Genomic DNA, 24,860 nt, shown 5'->3' with positions numbered 1-24,860 from the left:
TGTACAAAATCATACTCCCTGCTGAAAGCACTGAACTCAGCAGAAGCGAACTGCATACCATTATCACTCACTAGCTCCATTGGAATGCCCCAGCGGGCGAACAAGCTCTTCAGGCGAATAATAATGGCCTGACTTGTGATATCATTCAGGGGTGCAATCTCCAAATACCTGGAATAGTAGTCGATCACAACAAGGAACTTTTTCCTGTGCAGTTCGCACAAATCAGCAGCTATTTTCTGCCACGGCCCCGCAGGCAGCGGAGTAGACATCAAGGGCTCCCTTATCTGAGTAGGCCTGCGTTCCCGGCAAAAGGCACATTTAGACACGTGATTTGCAATGTCGGAGCTGATCCCAGGCCACCACACAGCTGTAGCTGCCCTTTCTCTGCACTTTGTAATGCCTAAGTGGCCATCGTGAATCCTGTTTAACATCTCCTTCCTCATGCTAACAGAAATTACAATGCGGTCTTGGAACAGCACCAACCCCTCCAGCTCCGTGAGCTGCGACCTCTCTGGCTGGTAAGTATTTAAAGACATCCAGGCTGCCCGGCTCTCGGGCCAGCCTTCTTTTATGTACCTTATAACTTCTTGCAGATCTGTGTCAAAATATGTCTCTTTCTTTATCTCTTCCAGTTTCCTTGAAGAAATGGACTTAGAGGCCAGAACTGAATCAACATACACTTTCACATCCGATTCTGTGGAGGATTCTTCAGCAGCAGCCAGTGGGAGCCTGGATAGTGTATCTGCCACAACCAGTTGTTTCCCCGGCACATGCACTGCCTGAACATTGAACCTGAGCAGTCTCATTAAAAGTCTCTGGCATCTCAAGGGTGTTTTGTCAATGTCATAAGAGTTGATTAGAGGGACTAGCGGTTTGTGGTCAGTTTCCAGACTAAATTTCTCCAAACCCACTAGATAACGCTGAAAGCGCTCACAGGCCCAAACTGCAGCCAGGCACTCTTTCTCAATTTGAGCGTATTTTGACTCCGCAGCCGTCAGTGTGCGGGAACAGTAGGCGATGGGCTGTAGTTTATTTCCATTCAGCTGCAGGAGTGCAGCCCCCAACCCATAACTGCTTGCATCGGCACTAACCACAGTCTTTTTTGAAGGGTCATAGAACCCCAGCACTGGGGCAGACTCCAGCAGGGACTTGGCATGCAGGAAAGCTTTTTCTTGTGAAGGTCCCCAGACCCAGGCAACGTCTTTCTTAAGCAACTCTGTGATAGGGTGTAAAACTGTTGATAAATCTGGAAGAAACTTGCCCACGTAATTTACAAGGCCCAATATCTGTCTCAGCTCATGTACATCAGAAGGACTTTTCATCTGTTCAATAGCACGAATTTTCTCGGGGTCTGGCTTGATGCCATCCCCGTTGATGATATGCCCAAAGTAGCATAATTCAGTTTTCCTAAAATTAAATTTTTCTTTATTCAGCTTCAGCCCAGACTCTTTGATAGCCTGTAGCACACAACTTAAACGCTGATCATGCTCCTCCACTGTAGACCCATACACTAGAATGTCGTCCATGACGACCGCTGTGCCCATGTGGTCACTCAGGAGAGAACTCATTTCCCTTTGAAAGATTTCAGGAGCGGAGGATATCCCAAAGGGGAGTCTGCAGAAGCAGAACCGACCTACCGGTGTGATAAAGGTAGTCAGTTTGCGGCACTTTGGATCCAGGGGGATCTGCCAAAAGCCGCTAGAAGCGTCTAACGTGGAAAAGAACTTCGCCCCAGCCAACTTTGGAGCTATATCTTCTAATGTCGGCAGCACAAATCTCTTTCTCTTCACTGCCTCATTCAACCTTTTCAGGTCCACACAAATGCGCACCTTTCCGTTTTTCTTTGCAACTGGAACAATGGGGGCACACCAATCAGTCGCTTCAACAACCTCTTCAATAACCCCCATAGACTTCATGCGCATAAGCTCTTTCTCCACTTGAGGCATGAGCGGGAACGGAATTCTACGAGGAGTAGAAATAATGTATGGGACTGCGTCACTTTTAAGTGCTATACGGACTGGTTTGCAATTCAGTAGGCCCAATTCGCCAAACATATCTTCGGAAATCTCATTCACTCTGGCCACGAGGCCCAAGTCGCAGGCTGCTTTTCTGCTCAATAAATTGTTAACACACTGACCTCGAATCACATGCACCCACATGGTGAACTTTCTTTGCTTGTACTCACAGCTGGCAAGAAATTTCCCCACACAATCAATGTGGCCACCAGAACTATGGACATTTGTAGTAACCTTCGCCAGCTGGGGCTGTCGAGGCAGTTTCATAAATTCAGCAAAAGACATTACAGTGATATCTGCTCCTGTGTCAATCTTAAAATCAACTTTGTCTCCCATTACAGTAAAAGTAACTTTCCAATCTTCCTCTGAGCTTGGCCGTTCCACAACGGACCCCACAAAAGACACTTCCTGACCCTCCTGGTCACCGCCCACCTGCATCTCCTTAATGTATTCAGTTTTACACACCACTTCAAAGTGGCCCATTCTGTTACATTTTCTGCATCTTTTATCTCTGGCTGGGCATATAACACTCTGATCATGGGCCCGGTAGCACCGTGTGCATCGGGCATGTTGCGCCCATCCACTTCTAGGCCTTTCCAGTACTTTAGATCTACCGCTCACACTGTGCCTTTCACTAGCAGTTTTCCTAGACTGTTGCACTTCATCCACAATACTCTCAGACCTCAAATCAGCACTTTGCTTTTTCACCAGTTCACTCTGGCGGGCCATCCTAATAGCCCCATCTAACGTTAAATCAGGCTCTAACTGCAGCTTCAGTGAGACTTCAGCATCTGCAATTCCAATAACTATTCTGTCTCTGATTTGCTTTTCTTTAGCAACACCAAACTCACAGAATTCAGCTAGTTCATACAGGCTGCGCACAAATGACTCCACAGATTCTCCCACACGCTGATTACGTTTGTGAAAACAAGCTCTCTCATGAATCACATTTCTTTTGGGCACAAAGTGGGCACTGAGTTTATCCATAACTATATCAAAGTTAAATTCTTCCCCTTCTTGGAAAGTAAAAGCATTGAACACTGGCTCCACATCTTTCCCCATAGAGTATAAAAGAGAATTAACTTGTACTTCACCACTCTCCTTGTTCAGTTTGGATGCAATCCTGAAGCGCTGAAACCGCTGACGCCATGTGGGCCAAGCTGCAGGCTGAGAGAAGTCAAAAGGCTCAGGTGGGGTAAACTTTGACATTGCAATCGATCAGGAACAGAAGCACAGTCCAGAACTTCTGACACCATGTCATGAGATGCAGGACATATGCAGGACACAGCAATGATGGTACAACTCTATTTTATTGCAGAGCATAACAATACACATCTAGTCAGGTTGATTGTACTAAACTAACTGCGACACAGACACCGGACCTAAGCCCCGCCCCCAAACTAGTGACATCACATCCTGCTCTCATCACAGATCCCTCCAACAATCACGGTACTCTTCATTTTGCAACCTTCCCCAGTGGAGGCAAAGACAAGGCTGAGGTGCCAGTGAGGTAGGAGGAGTTTTATAGAGCTCTTGGGGTCTGGAATCTTTGCCTCCTCCTAGTGGCAGGGAAGAGTAGTTCCTAGGAATAATGGATAGTGGACTCTCACCACCTGTATAAAAGAAAAACTGTCTTAATTTGAAATTCAAAGTAAGTGTTAGGGTATTGTCTTTTTATAAAGTATTTATTGATTATGCAATTCATTTCGCCACATTTTCTGTAGTTTTGTTTAAATGGAAAACATGGAGCATTATTCAGAGCCATTCCTTGGTTGTATCAGTGCTATTTTTTTTTTCTTTAGTTTTATTTGCATAGTTTGATATGTGTGTAGGTTAGGTTAAGTTTTGTTTGATATTATATATCAAAGACTGCTGTTTGGTCACATAAAAAAAGTATTGTTTTATGTGTCCCAGTGAAATGTCATGTCATCATATAAATATTTACACTTATTTTAATATAATGGTACTCTTCTAACTGTAAAATCTTAGCACACATATATATCCATTCTAAATTTTAGCCTTTTATAAGAACAACTTTTGTCTGGTGCCTCAGAATTACTTTTTTATTACGCTTTATGATGCCCAATTATGACGTTTGAAACCGCTTGAAAAGACCCAGTGGCAAAGAAGTGTAATGTCATCAACAGCTTTAGTAGTCTGGGAACGGCCCATGACCGCATCGTCATTGGCTCCAGATATTTTTCAGTTTCGTTATAGATAATGGAATCTCTATCTATCGGAAGTCTTTGAATGACTTCTCTGTCTGAAAGACCATGTAGACCCACTCATGGAAGAAATACTCTTGGTACTCATTCTCTTTCTGTCATTATCCACTTCTTGAATCTGCCTTTTTCCTCGAATTTGGATGAATCGAAGCATAAACAGATGAAGAAGTGACTCTATTGATGACCGTTCATCAAAAATGTAAGTAATACACTATTGTACAACTTTTATACAGCTGTACCTTGGCGTCAGTCTCAGACCTCCTGTATATTTGTATTCTGCAAAGTCGACTTGGAAAATGACATGAGTGGATAAGTAGATTGTTTAGTCATTTGGATTTATTGCGAGTTCAATGGCGAGCAATATCATTTTAGGGCAAAAAAAAGGTAGCCTAGAGTAGTAGCAGATAACTATGCTCGCAAGGGGAAAACTGTGTATTTGTGCACGATTGACTGCTTTGTACATATGAATTCTGATCTGCGCGCAGATATTGACGAACATCAAGCTGACTGCTTAGTATTTGTTTACAAAAAGGGTATCATAATATATCATTTTTGGGCATATTGTTTCTTATTGGCCTTGAGAAAGGGGGGTTTACCCCCATGTTAGCTTGTCATGGACATTGTTTTAGAGGGTACTGTGCATTTTCTGTCTCCTTTTTTGTTGTTACTTTGATATAATATGGAACTAGAAAATTTAAACCATTTTTTTTTCTTTTATGCTTTTATTTTGTAAAAAAGTTTTCTGTATTATTGAAGTTTCCTGTATTATTGTATTATTTGTTGTTAATATGTTAACTGGTTAATAAATAAATTAGAAAAAAAGGTATTGTTTTGGATTCCAATCTGAAAATTACTACATTTAAGTATTAAAAAGGGATCCAACATGGTTTGAATCACAGACAGTAAAAGAGGTAGAAGATAGAAGATTTCTTGGAGTTGGAACTGGGCTGATAAAACTAAAGGCAGCAAAATATGAAGCACCATCACTGATCTAGTTAGGATCTACACAACAAAACATTTAAATACAAAATATTAAAGAGCCTGCTGCCCTGCAGTAAATGAGCCATTTAATTGCCTTTTGTAAGATAGCAAATGGTCTGCCTTAATGAATTTCAACATTTATTGACACATTGGAATGCTATGGATCAGTACTTCATACACCTGTGAGCCTTTAATCTCTTTTCAAGCTATTACTCTGTGTATCTCAGACTGTAGCTAATGATCCCTCATTTGCTATACAGTATTTCTAAATGTTTGCAGTTCATTATGAAATTATATACAAATCTACAAAACTAGGGATTGTGTATAATTATGTCCATGATTTAATGGGGTGTATAACAAAAGCATGACAATTTACTTTATCATGATCTTGTTTAAAGGCAATTTTAAAGGGATATTAAACTGTGCTCCTTTATTTAAAACAAATATGTTAAATCAAGTAAACACACAAATAGATTGTGTAAAAAAGAATAAGCAAACACCTTACTTGTTTTCTTTTATAATGAGCACTTAGAAATTCTCAGTGTAGCCCTGCACTTAGGGCTCAATGATATAAACTTCGCCTACTCAAAGCCACTTTTTCTCGCCGACTCTCGCAAGGCTGCTCCAGTGAAATGATAGTAAAAAAGGGGAAGTCCCTGCGAGTGGCGAGATGGCTCCTATTAAAAGTATTGGAGCTCGCTGGATAGGGACACTTCGCTCCTTATAGTGAAGTTAGCAGGGAGCAGGGGGAGCGCATTAAAATTAAAATCCTGCAGCCAATATAACTTAAATTATGCTGCTTTCTGCATTGAGCATCTTATATTTGCCTATATTTTCGTATATATGTGTTTATCTATTAGGGTTATAATAATTTTGAGTGTTTTGACAAAAGCTCGCCACCTTTTAGTTGGCGAGAAAAAACTGTGATATAACAGTGCTAAAATCATTATAGAATTATGCTGGGATTAGAGAGACATTTTCATATACGCCCATGGAACGCCCATGTTACGCCCATGTTCAGCCCATTTTACGAAAAAACAACAATTACGCTTTGCATTTTGTATTTATAAGTTAAAATTTTTGTGTGATTTTCGCACATCCTGTGTACTACAATTACGATTTACGCTAAGCATATTTAATTTGATTTATTCCTGTGTAAATTACATACAATTTTTAACTTTTTTTTTAACATACGATTTTTGGTGAAGATTTTTTTTTTTCCTGCTTATTTTTGTGTGAATGGTTCAAATATTTGTTTTGTATCATGTTTAAAATACAAATTTTGTTGTGCACATTTCACATGAAAATGCAGTATACGCCCCTTAGCGAGACACCCTGTTTTCAGAGTAAAAAGTGGCTTTAGATCATTCCACCAGGGAAATAGGACTGTCGAGCATTCTTTAGTAATCTCGTCAGCCCGGAGAGCTTTCAATTATCGAGCCCTCAGTATGATAATGGAGCTGACATGTTTGAAATTTAGGTTACATTGTGACTGATCTGTGCAAATCTGACTCCCTGTTATTTAGTCTATTCACTTTATAGTAAACCAGCTCATGTCATTTCAGAAGTTTTATGGCATAAGGCTAAGATAGACCTTCCTGCAAAGGCATCCTCCTTGTAGGGCTGTGACAGGAAGTAATGGACACTGCACAAACGTAGTGTAAAAAAATAAATAAAAGGTAAAATCCATTTCAAATGATAAATAATACAATTATTTCTTTTAAGTATGACACTAGTTAGTGATTTTTTTATTTCAAAAATGAAACAGACTGTTTAACATCCCTTAAAGCAATATTTTACACACTGTCAAACAACCAGCAAAACTGCATAAATAGGGTCAATTCGCTAGGTTTTAAGCCCGCTGCTTCTTAAATCCTGTTTCAGGCTCACGCGGAAACAGATGTATTTGGCCCCATTCGGGCCATGATAAATCGGCCCTAGAGCTTGCAATTTTAAGCAACTTTCTAATTTACTCCTATTATAAAAAAAAATATCTTTTTTATTTTAAAAAGCAGGAATGTTAGGTTAGGAGTCGGACCATTTTTGGTTCAGAACCTGGGTAGTGCTTGCTGATTGGTGGCTAAATTTAGCCACCAATCAGCAAGCACTACCCAGGTGCTGAACCAAAAATGGCCAGGCTCCTAGGCTTACATACCTGCTTTTTCAAATAAAGATAGCAAGAGAATGAAGAAAAATTGATAATAGGAGTAAATTAGAAAGTTGCTTAAAATTGCATGCTCTATCTGAATCATGAAAGAAATCAATTGGGTTTAGTAACCCTTTAAGCTATCTGAGCAAGTGCTGTGTTTAAAATGCTGGTGCATGGTGCATGATCTATTTATATAGCCCATTTAATTGTATAGTTTTGCTTATTTTTAAATAACATTGCTCTGATTTTCAGACTCCTAACCAAGCCCCAAAGTTTTATGAGAATACCGTCATATACCTACTCCAGCTTGCTACTGTTTGTGTAAAGGGTCTTTTCATATCCAAAAAAAAGGGGGAGGGTCTTATTTCCCACTTGCAGTGGGCTTTCCAACTACCTTTCAACAGAGCTAAAATTAGAGCTTCTAAGTAAGTTTTTAGATAAAATATTTTTTATTAACCACAGACCTCCTCCTTATACATCAGACAGATGACATGTAACTTACAATGAGAAAGAAAAAAAAAAAAAAAAAGAAAAACTTCAGGCAGCAAAACACATAGTACCTTACTCACAATTATAGTCCATATCTAAGCTGCTGTATTTGCTGCGGTCCCTCTCAAAATTATGTGGAGGTTTCTCTCATTTTCATACTTTTCCCCTTGGTTACTCCTTTTATATGTCAATGGATACAACAGTCTATATTGGAGACACTTAATCTTGGGGGATGGTATTCTTGTAGCTTTAGCAATATTATTAATCTAAATAGAACCAATGAACAAAACTCAACAAATCTCAAAACACAACATGTTAAACTAATGAAGCCACGGGTACCCAACGCCCTAGTGCCTGCCTATATAGCTATTAGTAGCTTCCTCATCAATTTTCCCTATATAGAATAGCCTATCTTGCCTGATCGGCGACTATCATCCTCTAGAACTTCTCTACCTTTCTTTCTACCTTATTCTTGTATTACCTTTGACTATCCAGTAAAACCAGATCTTCTGGAACGTAGGCCCTGTGTCCTGTATAAATGCTGCTGTCTCATACATCGAATAAACCATCTGTATTCTAGTTAAAATCTCTGTCCACATCGGTATCTCATTTTTCCAGTATTTAGCTATAGCTATTCTTGTGGTGGTACAGAGGATTCTAATAAAAGTGTTGATATGTGGATTTAGTCTCGGAACCGTCTCGTGCAACAGTGCCTGGGCCGGTGTAAGCGAGATCTGTTCGTCTAATAATGTGCTCAACAGCGCAGATAATTCCCTCCATATGTTCTGGACTTTAGGGCAGTCCCACCACATATGAAGATATGATCCCCTAACCCTACACCCTCTATAACAGTGGCTAGTGCCTCCTGGTGTCATATGAATTGTTTTCACTGGTGTTAAGTACCATCTAAAGGTTGTCTTTAGTACGTTCTCTCTGAGGTCTGCACTGATAAGGCCCCTGCTAGCGTAGTGGAATATATCTTTCCATTCGTCGATTGTGTACTCCTTTGCAATATCCCCCTCCCAATTTAGTAGTAGTGAACTTTTAGTTGAGTATTTATTTTCCTGTATTGATATGTATAATCTAGAGATTGCTTTCTTGGGTCTGTTAACTGCTGTACATAAATTTTCGAGAGTCGTCCTTTGACTATGTGACATGGCCCTAGCAATGTATGTTTGTATAGCTGATATGACCTGTAGGTAGAGGAACCAGTGTATCTGAATAGGCTCTAGTTTTTGTCTAATTTGCGTGAAGGTCAGCAATTTACCCTGTGCCTGCAAATCCGCCACCCTGTATAAGCCTTTATTTTCCCATTTCTTTATATGGTATCTAAACTCCTCGTTTATTAAATATTTTAGTGGCATTATTAGGGGTTGTTTAGGAATTAGCTTCCCTATCTGCTGGACCTTAGTCCATTGTTTCTTAGTCATTTGCGTAATTTTATTTTGATAGGCTGTCGGATCTTTGGTCTGTACCGTACCCCATATAATATCGTCAGGTTCTTCCATCCCCCCCATGGTTGCCTCCAAGGCAGGCCAGAGAACATCTCTCTGTCGTCTACCAAGTATTGAGTTCTGCGCCAGTCTTGCTGCTATGTAGTAATCCTGTAAGTTGGGAGCACCCACCCCCCCAACTGTCTATGTCTCGTCAGAATTTGATGTGGGATCCTCGGGTGTTTATTGTCCCTTAAAAATCTGTGTAAGTCTCGTTGCAAGTTATCTAGATCTGAATTATTGATTTTAATTGGGAGGACCCTAAACAGATAAAGAATTCTGGGCAAGATCGTCATCTTGACCGCAGATAGTCTCCCATACCAGGAAAATCCCATCTTCCTCCATTTTCCCAAGTCTGATCTAATTGTTTTGTATAGGGGAGTGTAGTTCGCTGCGTATAATTTGGAGGAATGGGTAGTCAGTTTTATCCCTAGATATTTTAGTCCGCCTGAAACCCACTTGAAGTCAAAATTTGTCTCAATCGCCTTAATGGTGTGTTTAGGTATCGAAAAGGGAAGTGCTTCACATTTTTCTACATTCATTTTATAACCCGATATTTGGGAAAATAGTTGTATAGCGTGATATACATGCGGCAGCGATATCAAGGGTTTCGAGATGGTGAGTAAGACATCATCGGCAAACAGGGTAATTTTATGATGTGTCGCCCCTACTTCCAATCCCCAAATGTCAGGGCAGTTACGTATATATGCAGCTAGGGGTTCTATGCATAGCGCGAAAATTAAGGGTGATAGGGGACATCCCTGCCTCGTACCATTAAGAATGCGCATAACCCCAGACTAATTTCCAATTGCTCTTACTTGGGCTGTGGGTGTCGAGTATAGTCCCTCAATAGCTTTCATAAATCGTCCTTCGAAACCCATTTCTGACAGCAATCTCATCATATATTTCCAATCGACCCGGTCGAATGCCTTCTCCGCATCCAAAGATAGGATCAGAGAAGGCACCCCCCTGTCCCGAAGAAAATCAATAACTGACACCATTCTACGGATATTGTCTGGGGCTTCCCTACCTTTAATAAATCCGACTTGGTCAGGGTGTATAAGTGAGGGTAAGATGTGTTTCAATCTGTTAGCTAATATTTTTGTAACGATCTTGAGATCCTGATTGATAAGGGAGATCGGTCTGTAATTAGCACAAAGGTGAGGATCCCTCCCCTGTTTTGGTATCACCACTATCCTAGCCTGAAGCAGTTCTATAGGTATTTCTCCCCCTTCCATAATGTGGTTGGCAAACACCACCAGGTGGGGCGTTAAGATATCTCTAAAAGCCTTATAGTATTCCCCTGGGAATCCGTCTGGGCCCGGGGCTTTACTTGGTTTAAGATCTTTGATAGCTGCTCGTACCTCTTTGCGTGTAATTTTAGCATTAAGATTTTCCCTATCTTCCTCAGTGATTGGTTTCAGGTTTGCTTTGTGTAGAAAAGAATCAAATATTTTGTCCGTCAGGGGACAATGGTGAACTTTATTCCCGTCATACAGTTCACTATAGAACTGAGAAAATGTGTCTACAATTTCCTGTGGGTGGGATGTCATGTGGCCCTTTGAGTTCTGTATGCTTGGTATAGATAGTGCTTGATAATTATCTCTAATTTTTTTCGCTAGGTATTTATCTGGCTTATTCGAAAAGATAAAGTAGTTCGTTTTCAATCTGTGTGCCGCCTTTATGGATTGCTCATTTAGTATGGATTGCAACCTATTCCTCGTGTTTGTCAGGCTTGTCAGCGTAATGTGTGATTTAGTTATTTTATGTGCCCTCTCTAACGAGGTTATCTCAGAGTATAACTGCTTCAGAGTAAGGTCATTCTGTTTCCTAGCTGCTGCCTTTTCTTTGATCAATACTCCCCTGATCACTGCCTTATGCGCCGCCCATGGTATTATAGGGTTGTCAGTGGTGTCTATGTTGATCTGCCAGTATTCCTCTAGGTTTTTGAGTAGTTTATCTTTAATAAGCGGATTTTTAATACAGGATGGGTCATATGTCCAAGATTTTATTCTCTTCGGGTCTAACAAGTCCCCTAGGGTGAGTTTAGTGATAGAGTGGTCCGACCAAACACAGGGTAGAATGTCTATCTGTTGTATTATTGGTTGCAGAATCTGGCTTGTATATATATAGTCTATCTTCGTGTAGGTGTTATGTGCTGCAGAATAAAATGTAGTGTCCCTAGCACTTCCATGCATTACCTGCCAGGTGTCCTGTAACGTATGTTGCTCAAGCATCTCCGATATGTTCTTAGCTACCCCTCCCTGTCTTTGCTTCTTTTTAGATTGCGGAGTGGCTGTGTAGTTTGTTAAGGATTGTATGTCTACGTTAAAGTCTCCTGCTAGAACTATGCGCATCCTGGACCAGCCAGTCAGCAGGTTGGATATATTTTGAAAGAATTTGTCCTGTTGCTCATTAGGAGCATACACATTACAAAAGAGTATGTCTACCCCTCCTATCCTGCCCGACACCAAGATGTATCTGCCCTCTCTATCAGCTATAGTTTCTTTATGTGTGAAGGGGATGGAGGAGTGGATAAGGATGGAGACTCCCCTCTTTTTAGACTCTAGCGTGGAATGGAACTGTTGCGGAAAATCCCTTGCCCAGTACTTTGGAATGGTGGAATGGAGAAAATGTGTCTCCTGTAGGAAAATTACAGTAGCCCTCAGTCGCCTATAGTTGGTCATTGCTGTCCTTCGTTTTATGTCAGTGTTAAGGCCTCTCGCGTTGTGCGAGAGCAATGTAATTCTAGGTAGTAACATTCTTAGAAAATATGGCCATACTCTACTCTCGTCTTACAAATAGCTAAGTGTTTAAAGATTACCTTATTCAACATCTGGTAAGACCGCTCCCAGCATTGCGCCAATCCTCCTATGATTGATGAGCATCGCGTGCGCTTGAGGTGTCCCGTGGCTCCAAACAACAAAAATATAAGCATTAACATAACTATTAACATATTATAATAAAACAGTGTGCTGGCAAACATGTGTCAATACCAACACTTTATGTATTCTATATGTAGTCACAACAACAACCACAAAAACAGACATCATATAAGAATTAATAAACATACAGTAGTCCTTTAGACCTAGTACCTCTATAACCTCTTTCTTCTTCATGAGGTCAATAACTTTTACTTAAGTCTCAACTTTTCACAACAAGATAGGGGAAATCTGCAAATGGAATATTGTCCCCTTTATGTCTAAGTCTCAAGTTTTAGCTTTCTTTTTGGTGATCTTCTTCCATTTTGGTCTTTGAGGCTTTGCTTGGGAGTGGGAAGGCTCCGAAGAGCCTGTTGTCGTTTCCCCCTCCATAATTTCAGGCGGATCCAACTCTAGGAGTTTGCAAATAACAGATATTTCCGTTGTGGACTTGATCGTGGTTGTTCTGCCATTTCTCACAACATGTAGGGCAAAGGGGAAGCCCCATCTGTATGGAATGTGGTGTTTTCTGAGGAGGAGGGTGAGCGGACGGAGTGCATATCTTCTTTGCAGGGTCTTAATGCAGAGATCCTGGAAAAACTGGTTAACGTTACCCTTGAATTTAAAAGTGGGGTTTTGTCTGGCAGCTGCCAGTATTTTTTCTCTATCAGGGAATCTCAGAAGTTTAAGAATCACATCTCTCGGGGGTTGGTCTGGTTTAGGCTTTGCTCTTAGGGCCCTATGGGCTCTCTCTATTGGAACTTCAGAATCGCCTGGTGTTCCTAAGATTGCTCGAAATAGTTGTTGGAGGTAGTCGTATAGGTCTTCAGCTCTGATTGTCTCAGGGACCCCTTTCAGTCGAATGTTGGATCTTCTACTTCTATTTTCAATGTCCTCAATCTTCTCTTCCAGCTCCATTATTATTTGTTGTTGGGTTGTTAGTGTTTGGGATACTTCCGCCACTTCTTCACTCATTTCATGAGTCGCATTTTCTAATGAATCCACTCGGGTCCCCAATTCTGAGATCTCAGTTTTGATATCAGTGAGACTGCTAGTAATTTTTTCTTGGAAGCTATCCATCTTCTCCCATAGTTTATCAAAATTGGACGCAATATACTGCTTGGATACTAGGGTGTGTAGGTCCGCCCTGGTGTAACGATCTGTGATAATATGTAAAGCTCTGTGATATGCAGCAAGTATTTAAGTAAACATTTAAGACCTCTAAGCAGGATAAATAATTGTGGAGTGTTACAAGTTACTAAGTGTGCTTGCTAGTAAGATAAACACTAACTTAATCACTTGTGTTAATTTAGCCTGAGGGATAAGACCCAATAATATGAGTAGTACTAATGAGCTTTATCTTAGGCAGGTCTTATATAGTGCAACAGGAAGCATAAGGGTTAAACATAAATAGTATAAGTCTGTAAAGTCAGATTCACTGGTGACAGGTGAAATATGGAACCCAGACTGCACAGATACAAACAGGAGTTTTACCTTCAATTCAACTGTTGTTTAAAGAGTAATGTCAAATGAGTAAACAGAGACTTAAGCACTCTATATACAGAACCTTAATTCAGAAGCAGAGCCTGTGAGAGGAATCCCAGATGCGGGTAGGTAGAATACTTGCAGGGATTAGTGAGCGTGCAGCGTGGTAATGGCTCCGTGTAGCTGGGAGTCTGTATGCTGTCTGTTTAGACAGGGAGAGTGTGTCAGAGCGGTAGCGTGAATCGGCGCTGCGGTGACGTCAGCGGCTGTGGCAGCTTGAAGCAGAAGCTGCTTGTAACGGCAAAAGGTTTCTCTGATCAGGAGAATCTTGTTTTGGTACTCTAGGTAAGGAGTTGAGTTGCTTTACTTGGCAATAAACTTCAATAAACCAGCAATGCATCTTGGTTACAAGGAGATTAAATAAGGAAACCTGATCAGCTTAATTGAAATAAAAGGTGGTATGACAGGTTAGATACGCTGTGAAAGGTGGAATGGATTTAGACATGACATATCCCCCCTGCAAAGGAACCCCAAAGGTGTCAAGGCGCGGGTCTTTCTGGATGGCGCCTATGGAAAAGGGACACCAGACGGGGTGCAGAGAGATTGGAGGCTGGCTCCCAAGAATCCTCGGAAGAATCGAATCCAGCCCAATGCACTAGGTACTCAAGTTGACCATGGCAACGCCTAGAGTCCAAGATAGAGTGGACTTCATACTCAGGATCGGGTGCCGGGGAAGACAGTGGAGGGAGAGGCAGACATCGGGAGGTGTCACAAGGCTTGATGAGGGAGATGTGGAACGTCGGATGGATGCGGTAGGAAGAGGGCAACTGCAGAGTGACCGTGAGAGGGTTGCTGATGGAGATGATGGGAAAAGGCCCCACAAAAAGGTTGTTGAATTTCCTACAAGGAGTAGGTATCCTGAGATTTTTTGTGGCTAACCAAACCAGGTCACCAACCTTGTATACGGGAGGAGCCCGATGTCGGAGGTCATAGGAGCGTTTCTGGGTGGCTTGAGCTTGCTGAATGTTATCTTTGATTACGGTAAATGTTTGTTTGATAGAATTGATCAGGTCATTAACCTGCGGACAAGGAGTGTCAGTTGGAGGTAACGGATGAAATCGTGGGTGGAGTCCGTTGTTGGCATAAAAGGGTGAATACCCCGTGGAGGTGTTGGTAGTGTTATTAAAGGCGAATTCAGCGTGTGGTAGGAAAGATAGCCAAGAGTCCTGTTTGTTGGAGCAAAAGCATCTCAAATATTGTTCCAACCACTGATTGGTTCTCTCACATAACCCATTAGATTGCGGATGGTATGCGGTGGTAAGATGTTGTTGGATAGAAAGAGATTGACAAAGATATTTCCAAAACTTGGAGGTGAATTGTGACCCTCTGTCACTGAGGAAAGATGTTGGGAGTCCATGTAGTCTAACAACCTCTTTGATGAACAGTTCTGCAGTTTTTTGAGCAGTCGGTAGTGATTCTATTGGAAATGTGCCATTCGTGAGAATAAGTCAGCAATGACAAAGATAACAGTCATGCCGTCGGATTTTGGAAGGTCCACTATGAAGTCCATGGACACACTAGCCCAAGGGCGTTCAGGAATAGGTAAATTCTGTAATAGCCCCAGAGGCAATTGATGTGAGGGTTTACAAGTCTGGCATGTGGGACAAGACTTGACATAATTGTTAACAGACATTCTCATAGATGGCCACCAGAAATATCTGCGAAGTAGATCTAGGGTCTTGTGTATACCCAAGTGACCAGCTAAGGAAGAGTCATGGGAGAGCGATTAGGGCTTTGTTGCGGAGCGAAGGAGGTATATAAAGTTTGGAGTGGTTGCAGAGAACTCCGTTGACATCAGGTAAGAGAGGGTAAGAAGATTTTGTTGTATCCAGCTGTTGTTGGGTTTTTAGTTCAGCAAAATCCTTGAAGAGGAGACCTATGATGTGGGACTTGGGGATAATAGTTGAGTAGGATGGGGTTGTCTGGAGTCTAGCATCCTTACGAGAGAGGGCGTCAGCCTTCCCGTTTTTTGTTCCAGGACGGTAAGTGATGGTGTAGGAGAATCGGGAAAAGTAAAGACTCCAGCGGAGCTGACGGGCTGAGAGCGTACGGTTGGTCTGGAGGTATTGCAAGTTCTTATGATCCGTGTAAATCACTATGGGTTGTTCTGCGCCCTCCAATAAGTGTCTCCACTGGTCGAAAGATGACTTAATGGCCAAAAGCTCCTTTTCACCAACCGGATAGTTCAACTCCGCTGGTGTCAGAAGTCTGGAAAAGTAACATACTGGATGGAGTGAGTCTTTTGGAGAAGCTTTTTGTGAGAGAACGGAGCCGATAGCGTAGTCTGATGCATCCACCTCTAGGACAAACTGTGCTTTGCTATTAGGTAGTTGTAGAACTGGGGATGTGATAAACCGCAATTTTAGGAGATCAAAGGCGTTCTGTGCCTAGGAAGTCCATAGAAAGGGAGAAGTGGTTTTGGTCAGATTAGTGAGGGGTTTGGTGATGGCTGCGAAATCGTTAATGAACCGTCTGTAAAAATTTGCAAAGCCTAAAAAACGTTGGACGTCTTTTATATTGGAGGGTCTTGGCCAGGAGGTGATGGCTGTAATTTTACTGTCCTCCATCATGATGTTACTTTTACTAATATTGTAGCCCAAGAAGGAAACCTGACTGACATGGAAAAGGCATTTTTCCAGCTTAACATACAATTTGTGTGTCTGTAGTCTGGATAGTACAAGCCTGACGTGATTGATATGTTCTGAGTAAGAAGAAGAGTAGATTAGGATGTCGTCAAGGTAGACCACCAGAAAAGTGTCAAGAATATCCCTAAAGATGTCATTAATGAAGTTTTGAAATGTTGCCGGAGCATTACAGAGACCGAACGGCATAACGGTATACTCGAAAAGACCATACCTGGTCCTAAATGCCGTCAGCCACTCGTCTCCGGCCCTTATTCTAACAAGGTTGTATGCGCCCCTAAGATCCAGTTTCGTGAATATAGTTGCGCCTCTTAACCTCTTAATCAATTCTGGGATGAGAGGTAGTGGGTATCGGTTCTTTACAGTACGCTTATTGAGTTCCCGATAATCAATTATGGGACGTAAGGACCCATCCTTGTTTTTAACAAAAAAGATGCCGGCTCCGGCAGGGGAAGTGGATGGACGGATAAACCCCTTCTTTAAATTCTCAGCAATGTAAGACTTTAGATGGATTAATTCGGGTCTTGAGAGGGGGTAAATATGCCCATAGGGTATGGTTACCCCAGGGAGAAGGTCAATGGGGCAATCGTAAGGCCTATGTGGAGGCAATGTCTCAGCCTCCTTTTTGTTGAAAACCTCAGAGAAGTCAAGATATGGAGAAGGAATGGTAGGAGTAGTTGTGGAAAGCAAGTTGGAATTAGGAAAACACGTGGAAGTACAGTAAGGTGATGAGAAGGATAAGGTGAGAGAATCCCAATGAACCGTAGGTTGGTGTTTTTTGAGCCAAGAGATACCTAGAACGATAGGATAAATTGGAGAAGAGATGATATCAAAAGAGATAGTCTCATAATGACCAGAAGTAGATGTAACAAGAAGAGGGATGGTTTGTTGAGAGACTGGACCTGATGCTAATGGTGTACCATCAATGACTTTAAGAGGCATAGGTGTGCTATTGAACAAAAAAGGTATTTTATTAACTTCAACTAAACTTAAATCAATAAAGTTTGCACATGCTCCGGTGTCAATCATGGCGTTACAGTTTATCCTGTGTCGATCCCACTGCAAAAGTAAGGGTAAAGTAAGATAGGTGGTAGATAAGGTTTTTGTATGTAAGCAATGTTTATGCCTTACCTAACTTCTGCTTTGTGAGTAAAGGACATTCTTTAACAGTATGTTCAGTCCCCCCACAATACATACAGAGATTGAGTGTACGGCGTCTAGCCTTCTCTTGTGGGGAAAGAGGTCCTCTGAGGAAACTGATATCCATAGGCTGTTCAGCTGAAGAACTGGAAGTAGGAGGTGTGGGTAAAACCCTGCGTACAGGAGTAGTAGAAGGGTTTCTTTCTTGTCTCCTCTCCCTAAGCCTACGGTCTATAGTGATAGTAAGAGCGTATAACTCTTCAAGGCGGTCTGGTATGCCTACCCTGGCTAGTTCGTCCTTAATGTCCTCCGCCAATCCTAGGCGATACTGGTTTTTTAACCCCTTAACGACTGAGGACGTGCAGGGTACGTCCTCAGAAAAAAGGCAGTTAACGCCTGAGAACGTACCCTGCACGTCCTCAGTGTGGAAAGCAGCTGGAAGCGATCCTGATCACTTCCAGCTGTTTTCCGGTTATTGCAGGATGCCTCGATATTGAGGCATCCTGCAATAACATTTTTTACCCCTCCGGTGCAGAGAGAGCCACTCTGTGGCCCTCTCTGCACCGGACATCGATGGCCGCATTCGTTGGTGGGTGGGAGCTGAAGTGGGAGGTGGGTGGGCGGCCATCGATGGCTTCTTGGTCAGAGAGGGGGGCGGGATCGGGGGCGGTATCGCCGGGGGCGCGCACGGGCACGCGCGCGTGCACGGGGGGTGGTGGGCGGGCGCGTGCACGGGGAGGGAGCGGGTGGGAACCACTTACACTACAGAAACGTTTTTTTGTATTATGGGGAGAAAGGAGGGAAAAAAATACCTAATTAAAGTCATCTAAGGGATCTGGGAGGGGGTGGGGGATTAGTCTTGGGGGGGGGAAGCTACACTGCAGAAACACCAAAAAATAAAAAAATAAAGACATTTTTACATGCAAACTGGGTACTGGCAGACAGCTGCCAGTACCCAAGATGGCCCCCAATAAGGCAGAGGGGAGGGTTAGAGAGCTGTTTTGGGGGGGATCAGGGAGGTTGGGGGCTAAGGGGGGGAATCTTACACAGCAGCATATGTAAATATGCTATATATAAAAAAAGGATACCTTTTATTTTAGTACTGGCAGACTTTCTGCCAGTACTTAAGATGGCGGGGACAATTTTTGGGGTGGGGGAGGAAAGAGAGCTCTTTGGGAGGGATCAGGGGGTCTGATGTGTCAGGTGGGAAGCTGATCTCTACACTAAAGCTAAAATTAACCCTGCAAACTCCATACAAGCTACCTAATTAACCCCTTCATTGCTGGGCATAATTCACGTGTTGTGCGCAGTGGCATTTAGCGGCCTTCTAATTACCAAAAAGCAACACCAAATCCATATATGTCTGCTATTTTTGAACAAAGGAGACCCCAGAGAAGCATTTACAACCATTTGTGCCATAATTGCACAAAATGTTTGTAAATGATTTCAGTGAGAAATCTAAAATTTTGAAAAATTTAACGTTTTTCTTTATTTGATCGCATTTGGCGGTGAAATGGTGGCATGAAATATACCAAAATGGGCGTAGATCAATACTTTGGGTTGTCTACTACACTACACTAAAGCTAAAATTACCCCAAAAAGCTCCCTACATGCTCCCTTATTAACCCCTTCCCTGCTGTGCATAATACACGCATGGTGCGCAGTGGCATTTAGCGGCCTTCTAATTACCAAAAAGCAACGTCAAAGCCATATATGTCTGCTATTTCTGAACAAAGGGGATTCCAGAGAAAAATTTACAACCATTTATGCCATAATTGCACAAGCTGTTTGTAAATAATTTCAGTGAGAATCCTAAAGTTTGTGAAAAAATTTGTGAAAAAGTGAACAATTTTTTTTATTTGATCGCATTTGGTGGTGAAATGGTGGCATGAAATATACCAAAATGGGCCTAGATCAATACTTTGGGATGTGTTCTAAAAAAAAATATATACATGTCAAGGGATATTCAGGTATTCCTGACAGATATCAGGGTTCCAATGTAACTAGCGCTCATTTTGAAAAAAAGTGGTTTGGAAATAGCAAAGTGCTACTTATATTTATTGCCCTATAACTTGCAAAAAAAGCAAAGAACGTGTAAACATTGGGTATTTCTAAACTCTGGACAAAATTTAGAAATTATTTAGCATGGGTGTTTTTTGGTGGTTGTAGATGTGTAACAGATTTTGGGGGACAAAGTTAGAAAAAGTGTGTTTTTTTCCATTTTTTCCTCATATTTTATATTTTTTTTTTATAGTAAATGATAAGATATGATGAAAATAATGGTATCTTTAGAAAGTCCATTTAATGGTGAGAAAAACAGTATATAATATGTGTGGGTACAGTAAAAGAGTAAGAGGAAAATTACAGCTAAACACAAACACTGCAAAAATGTAAAAATAGCCTTGGTCCCAAATGGACAGAAAATGGAAAAGTGCTGTGGTCATTAAGGGGTTAAAGAAACCTCATTCCAGAGGGAATCCCTGGCCCAGATCTTAAAGCGGGTGATATACTCCTCTACCGGTGTTTTTAGCTGCCTGAGGTTTCTTAGTTTACCTTCTGCAGTAACTTGCCGATAGGGGTCATCATAAAGGGTAGACAAAGCTTTGAGGAATGCATCTAAAGAGTTTAGGATAGGATCCTGGGTCTCATAAAATGAATCTGCCCAGGCCCTAGGTTCTCCCCTCAAGTAGGACAATATAGTGAGCACCTTGCTCCGGTCAGTAGCATAGGTCCTGGGACGTAAGTCAAACAATAGTAGACAGGCATTTCTAAACTGTCTGAAAGTGGAGCGATCACCAGAAAACTTCTCTGGGTATGAGACCTGAGGTTCAGCCTGGTGGTCGTTTCCGGTATTTCTGTTAGATAAAACTTCCCTAAAACAGGCTTTGAGGCTCTGGTTCTCTACTTGCAGCTCTCTAAAAGCCTGGGTCAGATTATCTAAACGTTGGTTAAGGCTGTGTAGTTGTGGGGTCACATCAGAAGGCTCCATTTTAATAAGGCTGGTTTATTATGTAACGATCTGTGATAATATGTAAAGCTCTGTGATATGCAGCAAGTATTTAAGTAAACATTTAAGACCTCTAAGCAGGATAAATAATTGTGGAGTGTTACAAGTTACTAAGTGTGCTTGCTAGTAAGATAAACACTAACTTAATCACTTGTGTTAATTTAGCCTGAGGGATAAGACCCAATAATATAAGTAGTACTAATGAGCTTTATCTTAGGCAGGTCTTATATAGTGCAACAGGAAGCATAAGGGTTAAACATAAATAGTATAAGTCTGTAAAGTCAGATTCACTGGTGACAGGTGAAATATGGAACCCAGACTGCACAGATACAAACAGGAGTTTTACCTTCAATTCAACTGTTGTTTAAAGAGTAATGTCAAATGAGTAAACAGAGACTTAAGCACTCTATATACAGAACCTTAATTCAGAAGCAGAGCCTGTGAGAGGAATCCCAGATGCGGGTAGGTAGAATACTTGCAGGGATTAGTGAGCGTGCAGCGTGGTAATGGCTCCGTGTAGCTGGGAGTCTGTATGCTGTCTGTTTAGACAGGGAGAGTGTGTCAGAGCGGTAGCGTGAATCGGCGCTGCGGTGACGTCAGCGGCTGTGGCAGCTTGAAGCAGAAGCTGCTTGTAACGGCAAAAGGTTTCTCTGATCAGGAGAATCTTGTTTTGGTACTCTAGGTAAGGAGTTGAGCTGCTTTACTTTGGCAATAAACTTCAATAAACCAGCAATGCATCTTGGTTACAAGGAGATTAAATAAGGAAACCTGATCAGCTTAATTGAAATAAAAGGTGGTATGACAGGTTAGATACGCTGTGAAAGGTGGAATGGATTTAGACATGACACCTGGTCACAGGGGTCATATCTTCAAGATCTCCTTCATTTTCAGATTCCAGATCTTCCTCAGCTTCATTTGAAAGTAGATCTTTGACTTTATGCATTCTGGATGTTTTGAAAAATGACTCCATGGATGTGGGCTTTATCCCTTTATCAGCTTTGGTCCCCTTCCTGGTCGACATTGTGAATATCTCTTTTAAGCACTTCACTCTCTGGGTCAGTTAGGTGGCTTAGTTAGTCTTGCAGGAATTCAGATACACCTGACTCACTAATTCTGTACTGGTCGGAAGATAACAAACGTCCGAGTCTCTTGGACTTTCTCTGATTTATTGAGGGTTGTAGCTCAGGATCCGCTCTCCAAACCCCTCCCCCTCCATATCATTAAGGTTGTTATTCCATGGTCTTATCGTACCTCTTTTTTGAGAGCACTTTCAATAGGCATACATAGGTGTTTTCGTGAGAAGGAGATAGTGTGAGGCAAAAAGGCACTATACAATATGCATGCGTACTTATGGATCTTGATCTATGTGGGGTTGTTGGACCACTTAAAAACACATCTTTACATCTTTAACTCAATTTACATCGCAGTGATTTTTTCCTGTGCAAGGGGATCCCCATGTGCCTGGCTGCCGTGCAGCTTGAGGACTGAGTGACTTCACTGGTCTCTATTCCCAGGGCAATTGTCCCCACTGGACGAAGACGGGAAGGGATATTGGGATATGACCTGCTGACACTGCGTTCAGCAGGAAATGGAGGGGAAGGAGACCAGCTTGGTAATATATATCTGTCCCTTTTCAGGAATGAATCCGTTAAAAACTCAGTGGTGTTTAGGATCTCTGTGAGCAGGCTTTGAGCTCACGCAGTGAAAGTTATGTGTAGCCAACCAATCATTATGTAAGCTGCAGTTAATGTGCACAGTTCAGTTCCTTAAATCCCTTTTATCACAGCTCTGTCTGAATGTATATTATGTAGTTATTCCTTAGTACTGCTTGCGTTCTGTAAAGCTGACAAGCAACCTGTTCTGTGTATATCACATAAAAAGTTGAAGGGGATTATAGAAATCAGATAACTCTTTCTCAGCTCAACCCTCTGCTCTGTGAGCTACATTCAAGGTGTAAGGAGCCTTCCGATATAAACTGTTTTCTCCCTTTTTCCCCTATGAAAGTTACTTAAAACAAGCTTATCTTATTCTGACACTGCGTGGGATTGCTTTTAAAATGGCGTCTTTTCGCGCCACTGACTTTCCTCCCGCTCACTTGAGATTGTTAAGTCTCTCCTCAGCTCAAATTTTCCTTTATTCTGTTAAATCCCGGCAACAAAACATGGGTTCTAGCTCCCTATTGTCCCCAATGTTCGCTCACCTCTTTAGGATGTTTCAGCCCGGCTGCCGTATGATGTTGGAGGAGAGGATTCCCCTGCTGCATATATCCCCAGAACCTCACAGTGTTGCAATGGCGGCTCCGGAGCGGAGCCCCGACCCTCCGGAGTCGCAATCCAGCTGCCAGTTGTCTGAAGGCTTTGAGTGTTGGAGTCTGAGGACTCGTAGTAGATAAAGAGCCGGTCTGGTGCCTATAACAGGGGTATGATATGCGGCTCACCACCGCAGCTCCTCCGTCCCCCTCAAAATCGACAGACAGCGTTCTTTTCAGCACCAAAACTGATTCAGTTCTTTGCTTCTTTGCCTCTCCCAGCTCACCAGTCTGTTTAAACTATTTTTGATAAAATTCTGCCAGCTACACTCTGCAAAATTATTTCTTGTTCACAGAGCCTCTGCAAAATGCTTCCATTCCATTCGGCAGATAGCTCCGCCCCCCCCAAGTAAGTTTTTAAACTGTTTTATACTGGATTTTTATAGTAGTATTTGTGCATCTTATTCTTTATAGTATTGTATAGTACATGTAGTTATATGAAAATGAGTGTATACTGTCCCTTTAAGAAACACCTAATGCATGCGCAATCTCCACCCCTAATCCGCCATCCACCATCACAATAATTAATAAAATGTAATAACCCCTAATCCGCCAACCCCCACATCACAAAGTACCTAATAAAGTTATTAACACCTAATCCGCCAACCCCCACATCGCAATCTTATTACACTATTAACCCCTAAACCACCAACTCCCCACAATGCAAACTACCTAATTAACCTATCAACCCCTATACCGCCAACCCCCCACACTTTTGAAACAGCTATAACATATTAGATGCATTTTTGCTAATACATACATATTACAAGATGTTTTTATGCAAAACTGGAGTGCATCCATGTGGATTCCAATTTTTGGAATGTCCCTTTAAGTAAAGCCCCTTTCCAATAAAATGTGAACAGCACCAAACAATGCACAAACAGCACCTTAATTCCTTCTATGTTTTCTTTTGGTTGCCAGTGGAACAAAGGAGACTGCTTTCCTCTCCAGTATTCAAGTGTTGCAATAATCCACAGCACCAAATATTATAAACAAACTTTAGAAATTTATTCCAGTAGGTACAAACAAATGCAACGTTTCGGGAACAGTTCCCTTAACCATGCATAAAATCAACAGGTGTGCATTAAGCCTTTATAAAGGGAAACTTTAACCCTTCCCACACTTATCAAAATTACAATAATACAGCGCCACCTAGCTGGTGTCATAAAATAATGCATTCAAATATAACAAGTTAACTTGCTTTTATATTTAATCCTTATTGATAAACTATTCTATAATACAAACCTATTAAGAGTTACCTATATTAGTCAGATGCCTCTAAATATTTAACCTTATAGAAACACAGCAAAATCTAACTCCCTATTTAGGCCCACAGGAATAATGGTGTTAAGTTTATGGATCCAGAAGGATTCCTTTTGCTTTAATAATTGTTCCCTATTACCTCCTCTACGTAACCTACATATGCCATCAATTATTTGCCACCTGAGCTGACTTATACTGTGCCCAGCCTCCAAAAAATGACTGGAAACAGGGGCATTTAAATCTCCACAACGGATATTTGACCTGTGTTGACTCATCCTATCTCTCACCTTTCTGGTAGTGATGTCGCGAACCTAAAATTTTGCGTTCGCGAACGGCGAACGAGAACTTCCGCAAAAGTTTGCGAACCGGGCGAACCGCCATAGACTTCAATAGGTAGGCGAATTTTAAAACCCACAGGGACTGTTTCTGGCCACAAAAGTGATGGAAAAGTTGTTTCAAGGGGACTAGCACCTGGACTGTGGTATGCCGGAGGGGGATCCAAGGCAAACTCCCATGGAAAATTACATAGTTGATGCAGAGTCTGGTTTTAATCCATAAAGGGCATAAATCACCTAACATTCCTAAATTGTTTGGAATAACGTGCTTTAAAACATCAGGTATGATGTTGTATCGTTCAGGTAGTGTAAGGGTTTTTTTTTTTTTAAATGTACACTACTGTTTT

This window comes from Bombina bombina, chromosome 5 (genome assembly GCF_027579735.1).
Source record: "Bombina bombina isolate aBomBom1 chromosome 5, aBomBom1.pri, whole genome shotgun sequence".
In the NCBI taxonomy this organism is placed as follows: domain Eukaryota; kingdom Metazoa; phylum Chordata; class Amphibia; order Anura; family Bombinatoridae; genus Bombina; species Bombina bombina.
This window is presented reverse-complemented; position numbering follows the sequence as displayed.